Source organism: Petromyzon marinus, unplaced genomic scaffold, assembly GCF_048934315.1.
Source record: "Petromyzon marinus isolate PM22_M1 ecotype Great Lakes invasive population unplaced genomic scaffold, UKy_Petmar_22M1.pri1.0 PM_G_Scaffold_17, whole genome shotgun sequence".
In the NCBI taxonomy this organism is placed as follows: Eukaryota; Metazoa; Chordata; class Hyperoartia; order Petromyzontiformes; family Petromyzontidae; genus Petromyzon; species Petromyzon marinus.
The window spans coordinates 2,351,067-2,364,212 of record NW_027422728.1 but is presented as its reverse complement, the minus strand read 5'-3'; positions in this window follow the sequence as shown (position 1 = coordinate 2,364,212).

Genomic DNA, 13,146 nt, shown 5'->3' with positions numbered 1-13,146 from the left:
TTCAGCAACTTAGGCTTAGGAAATAGGCTTATTTCAGCAACTTAGGCTTATTAAACAGCCTTATTAAATAGGCTTATTTCAGCAACTTGGGCTTATTAAATAGGCTTATTTCAGCAACTTAGACTTATTAAATAGGCTTATTAAGTAGGCTTATTAAATAGACTTATTAAATAGGCGTATGAAATGGGCTCAATAATTAGGCTTATTAAATAGGCTCAATAAATAGGCATATTAAATAGGCTCAATAAATAGGCTCATTAAATAGGCTCAATAAATAGGCTTATTAAATAGGCTCATTAAATACTTATTAAATAGGCTTATTAATTAGACTTATTAAATAGACATTAAATAGGCTTAATAAAAAGGCTTATTAAATAGACTTATTAAATAGGCTCATTAAATACTTATTAAATAGGTTTATTAAATAGGCGTATTAAATAGGCTCATTAAATAGGCTTATTAAATAGGCTTATTAAATAGGCTTATTAAATAGACTTATTAAATAGCCTCATTAAATAGGCTTATTTTAGCAACTTAGGCTTATTAAATAGGCTTAATTCAGCAACTTATGCTTATTAAATAGCCTTCTTATATAGGCTTATTTCAGCAACTTAGGCTTATTAAATAAGCTTATTTCAGCAACTTAGACTTATTAAATAGGCCTACTAAAAAGGCTTATTAAATAGACTTATTAAATAGGCTCATTAAATACTTATTAAATAGGCTTATTAAATAGGCTTATTAAATAGACTTATTATATAGGCTCAATAAATAGGCTTATTAAATAGGTTTATTAAATAGGCTTATTAAATAGGCTTATTAAATAGGCTTATTAAATAGGCTTATTAAATAGGCTCAATAAATAGGCTTACTAAATAGGCTCAATAAATAGGCTTATTAAATAGGCTCAATAAATAGGCGTATTAAATAGGCTCAATAAATAGGCTTATTAAATAGGCTCATTAAATACTTATTAAATAGGCGTATTAAATAGACTTATTAAATAGACTTATTAAATAGGCTTATTAAATAGACTTTATTAAATAGGCTTATTAAAAAGGCTTATTGAATAGACTTAATATATAGGCACATTAAATACTTATTAAATAGGTTTATTAAATAGGCGTAATAAATAGTCTTATTGAATAGGCGTATTAAATAGGCTTATTAAATAGTCTAATTAAATGGACTTATTAAATAGCCTCATTAAATAGGCTTATTTTAGCAACTTAGGCTTATTAAATAGGTTTATTTCAGCAACTTAGACTTATTAAATAGCCTTATTAAATAGGCTTATTTCAGCAACTTAGGCTTATTAAATAAGCTTATTTCAGCAACTTACGCTTATTAAATAGCCTTATTAAACAGGTTTATTTCAGCAACTTAGGCTAATTAAATAGCATTTTTATATAGGTTTATTTCAGCAACTTAGACTTATTAAATATACCTTTTTAAATAGGCTTAGTTCAGAAACTTAGGCTTTTTAAATAGGCTTATTTCAGCAACTTAGGCTCATTAAATAGCCTTATTAAATAGGCTTATTTCAGCAACTTAGGCTTATTAAAAAGCCTTATTAAATAGTCTTATTTTATCAACTTAGACTTATTAAATCGACTTATTAAATAGACATTTCAGCAACTTAGGCTCATTAAATATGCTTATGAAATATGCTTATTTCTGCAACTTAGACTTATTAGATAGGCCTATTAAATAGGCTTATTTTAGCAACTTAGGCTTATTAAATATGCTTATTTCAGCAACTTAGGCGTTTTAAATAGCATTATTAAATAGGTTTATTTCTGCAACTTAGACTTATTAAATAGCCTTATTAAATAGGCTTATTTCAGCAACTTAGTCTTATTAAATAGGCTTATTTCAGCAACTTATGCTTATTAAATAGCCTTATTAAACAGGTTTATTTCAGCAATTTACGCTTATTAAATAGCATTTTAAATAGGTTTATTTCAGCAACTTAGACTTATTAAATAGACCTTTTTATATAGGCTTAGTTCAGCAACGTAGGCTTATTAAATAGGCTTATTTCAGCAACTTATGCTTATTAAATAGCCTTATTAATCAGGTTTATTTCAGCAACTTAGGCGTATTAAATAGCACTTTTAAATAGGTTTATTTCAGCAACTTAGACTTATTAAATAGACCTTTTTAAATAGGCTTAGTTCAGAAACTTAGGCTTATTAAATAGGCTTATTTCAGCAACTTAGGTTCATTAAATAGCCTCATTAAATAGGCTTATTTCAGCAACTTAGGCTTATTAAATAGCCTTATTAAATAGGCTTATTTTAGCACCTTAGACTTATTAGATAGGCCTATTAAATAGGCTTATTTCAGCAACTTAGGCTTATTAAATAGGCTTATTTCAGCAACTTAGACTTATTAAATAGCCTTATTTCAGCAACTTAGGCTTATTAAATAGGCTCATTTCAGCAACTTAGGCTTATTAAATAGCCTTAGTTCAGCAACTTAGACTTATTAAATAGGCTTATTCAGCAACTTAGGCGTATTAAATTGCCTTATTAAATAGGCTTATTTCAGCAACTTAGGCTTATTAAATAGGCTTATTTCAGCAACTTAGACTTATTAAAAAGGCTTATGTCAGCAACTTAGGCTTATGAAATAGGCTTTTCAGCAACTTAGGCTTATTAATTAGGCTTATTTCAGCAACTTAGACTTATTAAATATGCCTATTAAATAGGCTTATTAAATAGACTGATTAAATAGGCTCATTAAATACTCATTAAATAGGCTTATTAAATAGGCTTATTAAATAGACTTATTAAATAGGCTCAATAAATAGGCTTATTAAATAGGCTTATTAAATAGGCTTATTAAATAGGCTCAATAAATAGGTTTATTAAATAGGCGTATTAAATAGGCTTATTAAATAGGCATATTAAATAGGCTTATTAAATAGGCTTATTAAATGGACTTATTAAATAGCCTCATTAAATAGGCTTATTTTAGCAACTTAGGCTTATTAAATAGGTTTATTTCAGCAACTTAGACTTATTAAATAGCCTTATTAAATAGGTTTATTTCAGCAACTTAGACTTATTAAATATACCTTTTTAAATAGGCTTAGTTCAGAAACTTAGGCTTTTTACATAGGCTTATTTCAGCAACTTAGGCTCATTAAATAGCCTTATTAAATAGGCTTATTTCAGCAACTTAGGCTTATTAAATAGCCTTATTAAATAGGCTTATTTTAGCAACTTAGACTTATTAAATCGACTAGTTAAATAGACATTTCAGCAACTTAGGCTCATTAAATAGGCTTATGAAATATGCTTATTTCTGCAACTTAGACTTATTAGATAGGCCTATTAAATAGGCTTATTTCTGCAACTTAGGCTTATTAAATAGCCTTATTTCAGCAACTTAGGCTTATTAAATAGGCTTATTTCAGCAACTTAGACTTATTAGATAGGCCTATTAAATAGGCTTATTTCAGCAACTTAGGCTTATTAAATAGGCTTATTTCAGCAACTTAGACTTATTAAATAGCCTTATTTCAGCAACTTAGGCTTATTAAATAGGCTCATTTCAGCAACTTAGGCTTATTAAATAGCCTTAGTTCAGCAACTTAGACTTATTAAATAGGCTTATTCAGCAACTTAGGCGTATTAAATAGCCTTATTAAATAGGCTTATTTCAGCAACTTAGGCTTATTAAATAGGCTTATTTCAGCAACTTAGACTTATTAAAGGCTTATTTTAGCAACTTAGGCTTATGAAATAGGCTTTTCAGCAACTTAGGCTTATTAAATAGGCTTATTTCAGCAACTTAGACTTATTAAATAGGCCTATTAAATAGGCTTATTAAATAGACTGATTAAATAGGCTCATTAAATACTCATTAAATAGGCTTATTAAATAGGCTTATTAAATAGACTTATTAAATAGGCTCAATAAATAGGCTCAATAAATAGGCTTATTAAATAGGCTCATTAAATACTTATTAAATAGGCGTATTAAATAGACTTATTAAATAGACTTATTAAATAGGCATTTTAAATAGGCTTATTAAATAGGCTTATTAAATAGGCCTATTAAATAGACTTATTAAATAGCCTCATTAAATAGGCTTATTTTAGCAACTTAGGCTTATTAAATAGGCTTATTTCTGCAACTTAGACTTATTAAATAGCCTTATTTCAGCAACATAGGCTTATTAAAAAGGCTCATTTCAGCAACTTAGGCTTATTAAATAGCCTTATTTCAGCAACGTAAACTTATTAAATAGGCTTATTCAGCAACTTAGGCTTATTAAATAGCCTTATTAAATAGGCTTATTTTAGCAACTTAGGCTTATTAAATAGGCTTATTTCAGCAACTTAGACTTATTAAAAAGCCTTATTTCAGCAACTTAGGCTTATTAAACAGCCTCATTAAATAGGCTCATTTCAGCAACTTAGGCTTATTAAATAGCCTTAGTTCAGCAACTTAGACTTATTAAATAGGCTTATTCAGCAAATTAGGTGTATTAAATAGCCTTATTAAATAGGCTTATTTCAGCAACTTAGGCTCATTAAATAGACTTATTTCAGCAACTTAGACTTATTAAAAAGGCTTATTTCAGCAACTTAGGCTTATGAAATAGGCTTTTCAGCAACTTAGGCTTATTAAATAGGCTTATTTCAGCAACCTAGACTTATTAAATAGGTCTATTAAATAGGCTTATTAAATAGACTTATTAAATAGGCTCAATAAATAGGCTTATTAAATAGGCTTATTAAATAGGCTTATTAAATAGGCTCAATAAATAGGCTTATTAAATAGGCGTATTAAATAGGCTTATTAAATAGGCGTATTAAATAGGCTTATTAAATAGGCTTATTAAATGGACTTATTAAATAGCCTCATTAAATAGGCTTATTTTAGCAACTTAGGCTTATTAAATAGGTTTATTTCAGCAACTTAGACTTATTAAATAGCCTTATTAAATAGGCTTATTTCAGCAACTTAGGCTTATTAAATAGGCTTATTCCAGCAACTTACGCTTATTAAATAGCCTTATTAAACAGGTTTATTTCAGCAACTTAGGCTTATTAAATAGCATTTTTAAATAAGTTTATTTCAGCAACTTAGACTTATTAAATATACCTTTTTAAATAGGCTTAGTTCAGAAACTTAGGCTTTTTAAATAGGCTTATTTCAGCAACTTAGGCTCATTAAATAGCCTTATTAAATAGGCTTATTTCAGCAACTTAGGCTTATTAAATAGCCTTATTAAATAGGCTTATTTTAGCAACTTAGACTTATTAAATCGACTTATTAAATAGACATTTCAGCAACTTAGGCTCATTAAATATGCTTATGAAATATGCTTATTTCTGCAACTTAGACTTATTAGATAGGCCTATTAAATAGGCTTATTTCAGCAACTTAGGCTTATTAAATAGCGTTATTTCAGCAACTTAGACTTATTAAATTGGCTTATTTCAGCAACTTAGGCTTATTAAATAGGCTTATTCAGCAACTTAGGCTTATCAAATAGGCTTATTAAATAGGCTTATTTCAACAACTCAGGCTAATTAAATAGGCTTATTCAGCAACTTAGGCTTATTAAATAGGCTCATTAAATACTTATTAAATAGGCTTATTAAACAGGCTTATTAAATAGACTTATTAAATAGGCTCAATAAATAGGCGTATTAAATAGGCTCATCAAATATGCTTAATAAATAGGCTTGTTAAATAGGCTTATTAAATAGGCTTATTAAATAGGCTTATTAAATAGACTCATTAAATAGGCTTATTAAATAGGCTCATTAAATAGGCTTAATAAATAGGCTTATTAAATAGGCTCAATAAATAGGCTTATTAAATAGGCTCATTAAATATTTATTAAATAGGCGTATTAAATAGACTTATTAAATAGGCATATTAAATAGGCTTATTAAATAGGCTTATTAAATAGGCCTATTAAATAGACTTATTAAATAGCCTCATTAAATAGGCTTATTTTAGCAACTTAGGCTTATTAAATAGGCTTATTTCAGCAACTTAGACTTATTAAATAGCCTTATTTCAGCAACGTAGACTTATTAAATAGGCTTATTCAGCAACTTAGGCTTATTAAATAGCCTTATTAAATAGGCTTATTTTAGCAACTTAGGCTTATTAAATAGGCTTATTTCAGCAACTTAGGCTTATGAAATAGGCTTATTTCAGCAACTTAGGCATATTAAACAGCCTTATTAAATAGGCTTATTTCAGCAACTTGGGCTTATTAAATAGGCTTATTTCAGCAACTTAGACTTATTAAATAGGCTTATTAAGTAGGCTTATTAAATAGACTTATTAAATAGGCGTATGAAATGGGCTCAATAATTAGGCTTATTAAATAGGCTCAATAAATAGGCGTATTAAATAGGCTCAATAAATAGGCTCATTAAATAGGCTCAATAAATAGGCTTATTAAATAGGCTCATTAAATACTTATTAAATAGGCTTATTAATTAGACTTATTAAATAGACTTATTAAATAGGCTTAAAAAAAGGCTTATTAAATAGACTTATTAAATAGGCTCATTAAATACTTATTAAATAGGTTTATTAAATAGGCGTATTAAATAGGCTCATTAAATAGGCTTATTAAATAGGCTTATTAAATAGGCTTATTAAATAGACTTATTAAATAGCCTCATTAAATAGGCTTATTTCAGCAACTTAGGCTTATTAAATAGGCTTATTTCAGCAACTTAGACGTATTAAATAGCCTTATTTCAGCAACTTAGGCTTATTTAATAGGCTCATTTCAGCAACTTAGGCTTATTAAATAGCCTTAGTTCAGCAACTTAGACTTATTAAATAGGCTTATTCAGCAAATTAGGCGTATTAAATAGCCTTATTAAATAGGCTTATTTCAGCAACTTAGGCTTATTAAATAGACTTATTTTAGCAACTTAGGCTTATTAAATAGGCTTATTTCAGCAACTTAGACGTATTAAATAGCCTTATTTCAGCAACTTAGGCTTATTTAATAGGCTCATTTCAGCAACTTAGGCTTATTAAATAGCCTTAGTTCAGCAACTTAGACTTATTAAATAGGCTTATTCAGCAAATTAGGCGTATTAAATAGCCTTATTAAATAGGCTTATTTCAGCAACTTAGGCTCATTAAATAGACTTATTTCAGCAACTTAGACTTATTAAAAAGGCTTATTTCAGCAACTTAGGCTTATGAAATAGGCTTTTCAGCAACTTAGGCTTATTAAATAGGCTTATTTCAGCAACTTAGACTTATTAAATAGGTCTATTAAATAGGCTTATTAAATAGACTGATTAAATAGGCTCATTAAATACTCATTAAATAAGCTTATTAAATAGGCTTATTAAATAGACTTATTAAATAGGCTCAATAAATAGGCTTATTAAATAGGCTTATTAAATAGGCTTATTAAATAGGCTCAATAAATAGGCTTATTAAATAGGCGTATTAAATAGGCTTATTAAATAGGCTTATTAAATAGGCTTATTAAATGGACTTATTAAATAGCCTCATTAAATAGGCTTATTTTAGCAACTTATGCTTATTAAATAGGCTTATTCCAGCAAATTACGCTTATTAAATAGCCTTATTAAACAGGTTTATTTCAGCAACTTAGGCTTATTAAATAGCATTTTTAAATAGGTTTATTTCAGCAACTTAGACTTATTAAATATACCTTTTTAAATAGGCTTAGTTCAGAAACTTAGGCTTTTTAAATAGGCTTATTTCAGCAACTTAGGCTCATTAAATAGCCTTATTAAATAGGCTTATTTCAGCAACTTAGGCTTATTAAATAGCCTTATTAAATAGGCTTATTTTAGCAACTTAGACTTATTAAATCGACTTATTAAATAGACATTTCAGCAACTTAGGCTCATTAAATATGCTTATGAAATATGCTTATTTCTGCAACTTAGACTTATTAGATAGGCCTATTAAATAGGCTTATTTCAGCAACTTAGGCTTATTAAATAGCGTTATTTCAGCAACTTAGACTTATTAAATAGGCTTATTTCAGCAACTTAGGCTTACTAAATAGGCTTATTCAGCAACTTAGGCTTATCAAATAGGCTTATTAAATAGGCTTATTTCAACAACTCAGGCTTATTAAATAGGCTTATTCAGCAACTTAGGCTTATTAAATAGGCTCATTAAATACTTATTAAATAGGCTTATTAAACAGGCTTATTAAATAGACTTATTAAATAGGCTCAATAAATAGGCTTATTAAATAGGCTCATCAAATATGCTTAATAAATAGGCTTGTTAAATAGGCTTATTAAATAGGCTTATTAAATAGGCTTATTAAATAGACTCATTAAATAGGCTTATTAAATAGGCTTATTAAATAGGCTTAATAAATAGGCTTATTAAATAGGCTCAATAAATAGGCTTATTAAATAGGCTCATTAAATATTTATTAAATAGGCGTATTAAATAGACTTATTAAATAGACTTATTAAATAGGCATATTAAATAGGCTTATTAAATAGGCTTATTAAATAGGCCTATTAAATAGACTTATTAAATAGCCTCATTAAATAGGCTTATTTTAGCAACTTAGGCTTATTAAATAGGCTTATTTCAGCAACTTAGACTTATTAAATAGCCTTATTTCAGCAACATAGGCTTATTAAAAAGGCTCATTTCAGCAACTTAGGCTTATTAAATAGCCTTAGTTCAGCAACTTAGACTTATTAAATAGGCTTATTCAGCAAATTAGGCGTATTAAATAGCCTTATTAAATAGGCTTATTTCAGCAACTTAGGCTCATTAAATAGACTTATTTCAGCAACTTAGACTTATTAAAAAGGCTTATTTCAGCAACTTAGGCTTATGAAATAGGCTTTTCAGCAACTTAGGCTTATTAAATAGGCTTATTTCAGCAACCTAGACTTATTAAATAGGTCTATTAAATAGGCTTATTAAATAGACTTATTAAATAGGCTCAATAAATAGGCTTATTAAATAGGCTTATTAAATAGGCTTATTAAATAGGCTCAATAAATAGGCTTATTAAATAGGCGTATTAAATAGGCTTATTAAATAGGCGTATTAAATAGGCTTATTAAATAGGCTTATTAAATGGACTTATTAAATAGCCTCATTAAATAGGCTTATTTTAGCAACTTAGGCTTATTAAATAGGTTTATTTCAGCAACTTAGACTTATTAAATAGCCTTATTAAATAGGCTTATTTCAGCAACTTAGGCTTATTAAATAGGCTTATTCCAGCAACTTACGCTTATTAAATAGCCTTATTAAACAGGTTTATTTCAGCAACTTAGGCTTATTAAATAGCATTTTTAAATAAGTTTATTTCAGCAACTTAGACTTATTAAATATACCTTTTTAAATAGGCTTAGTTCAGAAACTTAGGCTTTTTAAATAGGCTTATTTCAGCAACTTAGGCTCATTAAATAGCCTTATTAAATAGGCTTATTTCAGCAACTTAGGCTTATTAAATAGCCTTATTAAATAGGCTTATTTTAGCAACTTAGACTTATTAAATCGACTTATTAAATAGACATTTCAGCAACTTAGGCTCATTAAATATGCTTATGAAATATGCTTATTTCTGCAACTTAGACTTATTAGATAGGCCTATTAAATAGGCTTATTTCAGCAACTTAGGCTTATTAAATAGCGTTATTTCAGCAACTTAGACTTATTAAATTGGCTTATTTCAGCAACTTAGGCTTATTAAATAGGCTTATTCAGCAACTTAGGCTTATCAAATAGGCTTATTAAATAGGCTTATTTCAACAACTCAGGCTAATTAAATAGGCTTATTCAGCAACTTAGGCTTATTAAATAGGCTCATTAAATACTTATTAAATAGGCTCAATAAATAGGCTTATTAAATAGGCTCATCAAATATGCTTAATAAATAGGCTTGTTAAATAGGCTTATTAAATAGGCTTATTAAATAGGCTTATTAAATAGACTCATTAAATAGGCTTATTAAATAGGCTCATTAAATAGGCTTAATAAATAGGCTTATTAAATAGGCTCAATAAATAGGCTTATTAAATAGGCTCATTAAATATTTATTAAATAGGCGTATTAAATAGACTTATTAAATAGGCATATTAAATAGGCTTATTAAATAGGCTTATTAAATAGGCCTATTAAATAGACTTATTAAATAGCCTCATTAAATAGGCTTATTTTAGCAACTTAGGCTTATTAAATAGGCTTATTTCAGCAACTTAGACTTATTAAATAGCCTTATTTCAGCAACGTAGACTTATTAAATAGGCTTATTCAGCAACTTAGGCTTATTAAATAGCCTTATTAAATAGGCTTATTTTAGCAACTTAGGCTTATTAAATAGGCTTATTTCAGCAACTTAGGCTTATGAAATAGGCTTATTTCAGCAACTTAGGCATATTAAACAGCCTTATTAAATAGGCTTATTTCAGCAACTTGGGCTTATTAAATAGGCTTATTTCAGCAACTTAGACTTATTAAATAGGCTTATTAAGTAGGCTTATTAAATAGACTTATTAAATAGGCGTATGAAATGGGCTCAATAATTAGGCTTATTAAATAGGCTCAATAAATAGGCGTATTAAATAGGCTCAATAAATAGGCTCATTAAATAGGCTCAATAAATAGGCTTATTAAATAGGCTCATTAAATACTTATTAAATAGGCTTATTAATTAGACTTATTAAATAGACTTATTAAATAGGCTTAAAAAAAGGCTTATTAAATAGACTTATTAAATAGGCTCATTAAATACTTATTAAATAGGTTTATTAAATAGGCGTATTAAATAGGCTCATTAAATAGGCTTATTAAATAGGCTTATTAAATAGGCTTATTAAATAGACTTATTAAATAGCCTCATTAAATAGGCTTATTTCAGCAACTTAGGCTTATTAAATAGGCTTATTTCAGCAACTTAGACGTATTAAATAGCCTTATTTCAGCAACTTAGGCTTATTTAATAGGCTCATTTCAGCAACTTAGGCTTATTAAATAGCCTTAGTTCAGCAACTTAGACTTATTAAATAGGCTTATTCAGCAAATTAGGCGTATTAAATAGCCTTATTAAATAGGCTTATTTCAGCAACTTAGGCTTATTAAATAGACTTATTTTAGCAACTTAGGCTTATTAAATAGGCTTATTTCAGCAACTTAGACGTATTAAATAGCCTTATTTCAGCAACTTAGGCTTATTTAATAGGCTCATTTCAGCAACTTAGGCTTATTAAATAGCCTTAGTTCAGCAACTTAGACTTATTAAATAGGCTTATTCAGCAAATTAGGCGTATTAAATAGCCTTATTAAATAGGCTTATTTCAGCAACTTAGGCTCATTAAATAGACTTATTTCAGCAACTTAGACTTATTAAAAAGGCTTATTTCAGCAACTTAGGCTTATGAAATAGGCTTTTCAGCAACTTAGGCTTATTAAATAGGCTTATTTCAGCAACTTAGACTTATTAAATAGGTCTATTAAATAGGCTTATTAAATAGACTGATTAAATAGGCTCATTAAATACTCATTAAATAAGCTTATTAAATAGGCTTATTAAATAGACTTATTAAATAGGCTCAATAAATAGGCTTATTAAATAGGCTTATTAAATAGGCTTATTAAATAGGCTCAATAAATAGGCTTATTAAATAGGCGTATTAAATAGGCTTATTAAATAGGCTTATTAAATAGGCTTATTAAATGGACTTATTAAATAGCCTCATTAAATAGGCTTATTTTAGCAACTTATGCTTATTAAATAGGCTTATTCCAGCAAATTACGCTTATTAAATAGCCTTATTAAACAGGTTTATTTCAGCAACTTAGGCTTATTAAATAGCATTTTTAAATAGGTTTATTTCAGCAACTTAGACTTATTAAATATACCTTTTTAAATAGGCTTAGTTCAGAAACTTAGGCTTTTTAAATAGGCTTATTTCAGCAACTTAGGCTCATTAAATAGCCTTATTAAATAGGCTTATTTCAGCAACTTAGGCTTATTAAATAGCCTTATTAAATAGGCTTATTTTAGCAACTTAGACTTATTAAATCGACTTATTAAATAGACATTTCAGCAACTTAGGCTCATTAAATATGCTTATGAAATATGCTTATTTCTGCAACTTAGACTTATTAGATAGGCCTATTAAATAGGCTTATTTCAGCAACTTAGGCTTATTAAATAGCGTTATTTCAGCAACTTAGACTTATTAAATAGGCTTATTTCAGCAACTTAGGCTTACTAAATAGGCTTATTCAGCAACTTAGGCTTATCAAATAGGCTTATTAAATAGGCTTATTTCAACAACTCAGGCTTATTAAATAGGCTTATTCAGCAACTTAGGCTTATTAAATAGGCTCATTAAATACTTATTAAATAGGCTTATTAAACAGGCTTATTAAATAGACTTATTAAATAGGCTCAATAAATAGGCTTATTAAATAGGCTCATCAAATATGCTTAATAAATAGGCTTGTTAAATAGGCTTATTAAATAGGCTTATTAAATAGGCTTATTAAATAGACTCATTAAATAGGCTTATTAAATAGGCTTATTAAATAGGCTTAATAAATAGGCTTATTAAATAGGCTCAATAAATAGGCTTATTAAATAGGCTCATTAAATATTTATTAAATAGGCGTATTAAATAGACTTATTAAATAGACTTATTAAATAGGCATATTAAATAGGCTTATTAAATAGGCTTATTAAATAGGCCTATTAAATAGACTTATTAAATAGCCTCATTAAATAGGCTTATTTTAGCAACTTAGGCTTATTAAATAGGCTTATTTCAGCAACTTAGACTTATTAAATAGCCTTATTTCAGCAACATAGGCTTATTAAAAAGGCTCATTTCAGCAACTTAGGCTTATTAAATAGCCTTATTTCAGCAACGTAGACTTATTAAATAGGCTTATTCAGCAACTTAGGCTTATTAAATAGCCTTATTAAATAGGCTTATTTTAGCAACTTAGGCTTATTAAATAGGTTTATTTCAGCAACTTAGACTTATTAAATAGCCTTATTAAATAGGCTTATTTCAGCAACTTAGGCTTATTAAATGGGCTTATTCCAGCAACTTACGCTTATTAAATAGCCTTATTAAACAGGTTTATTTCAGCAACTTAGGCTTATTAAATAGCA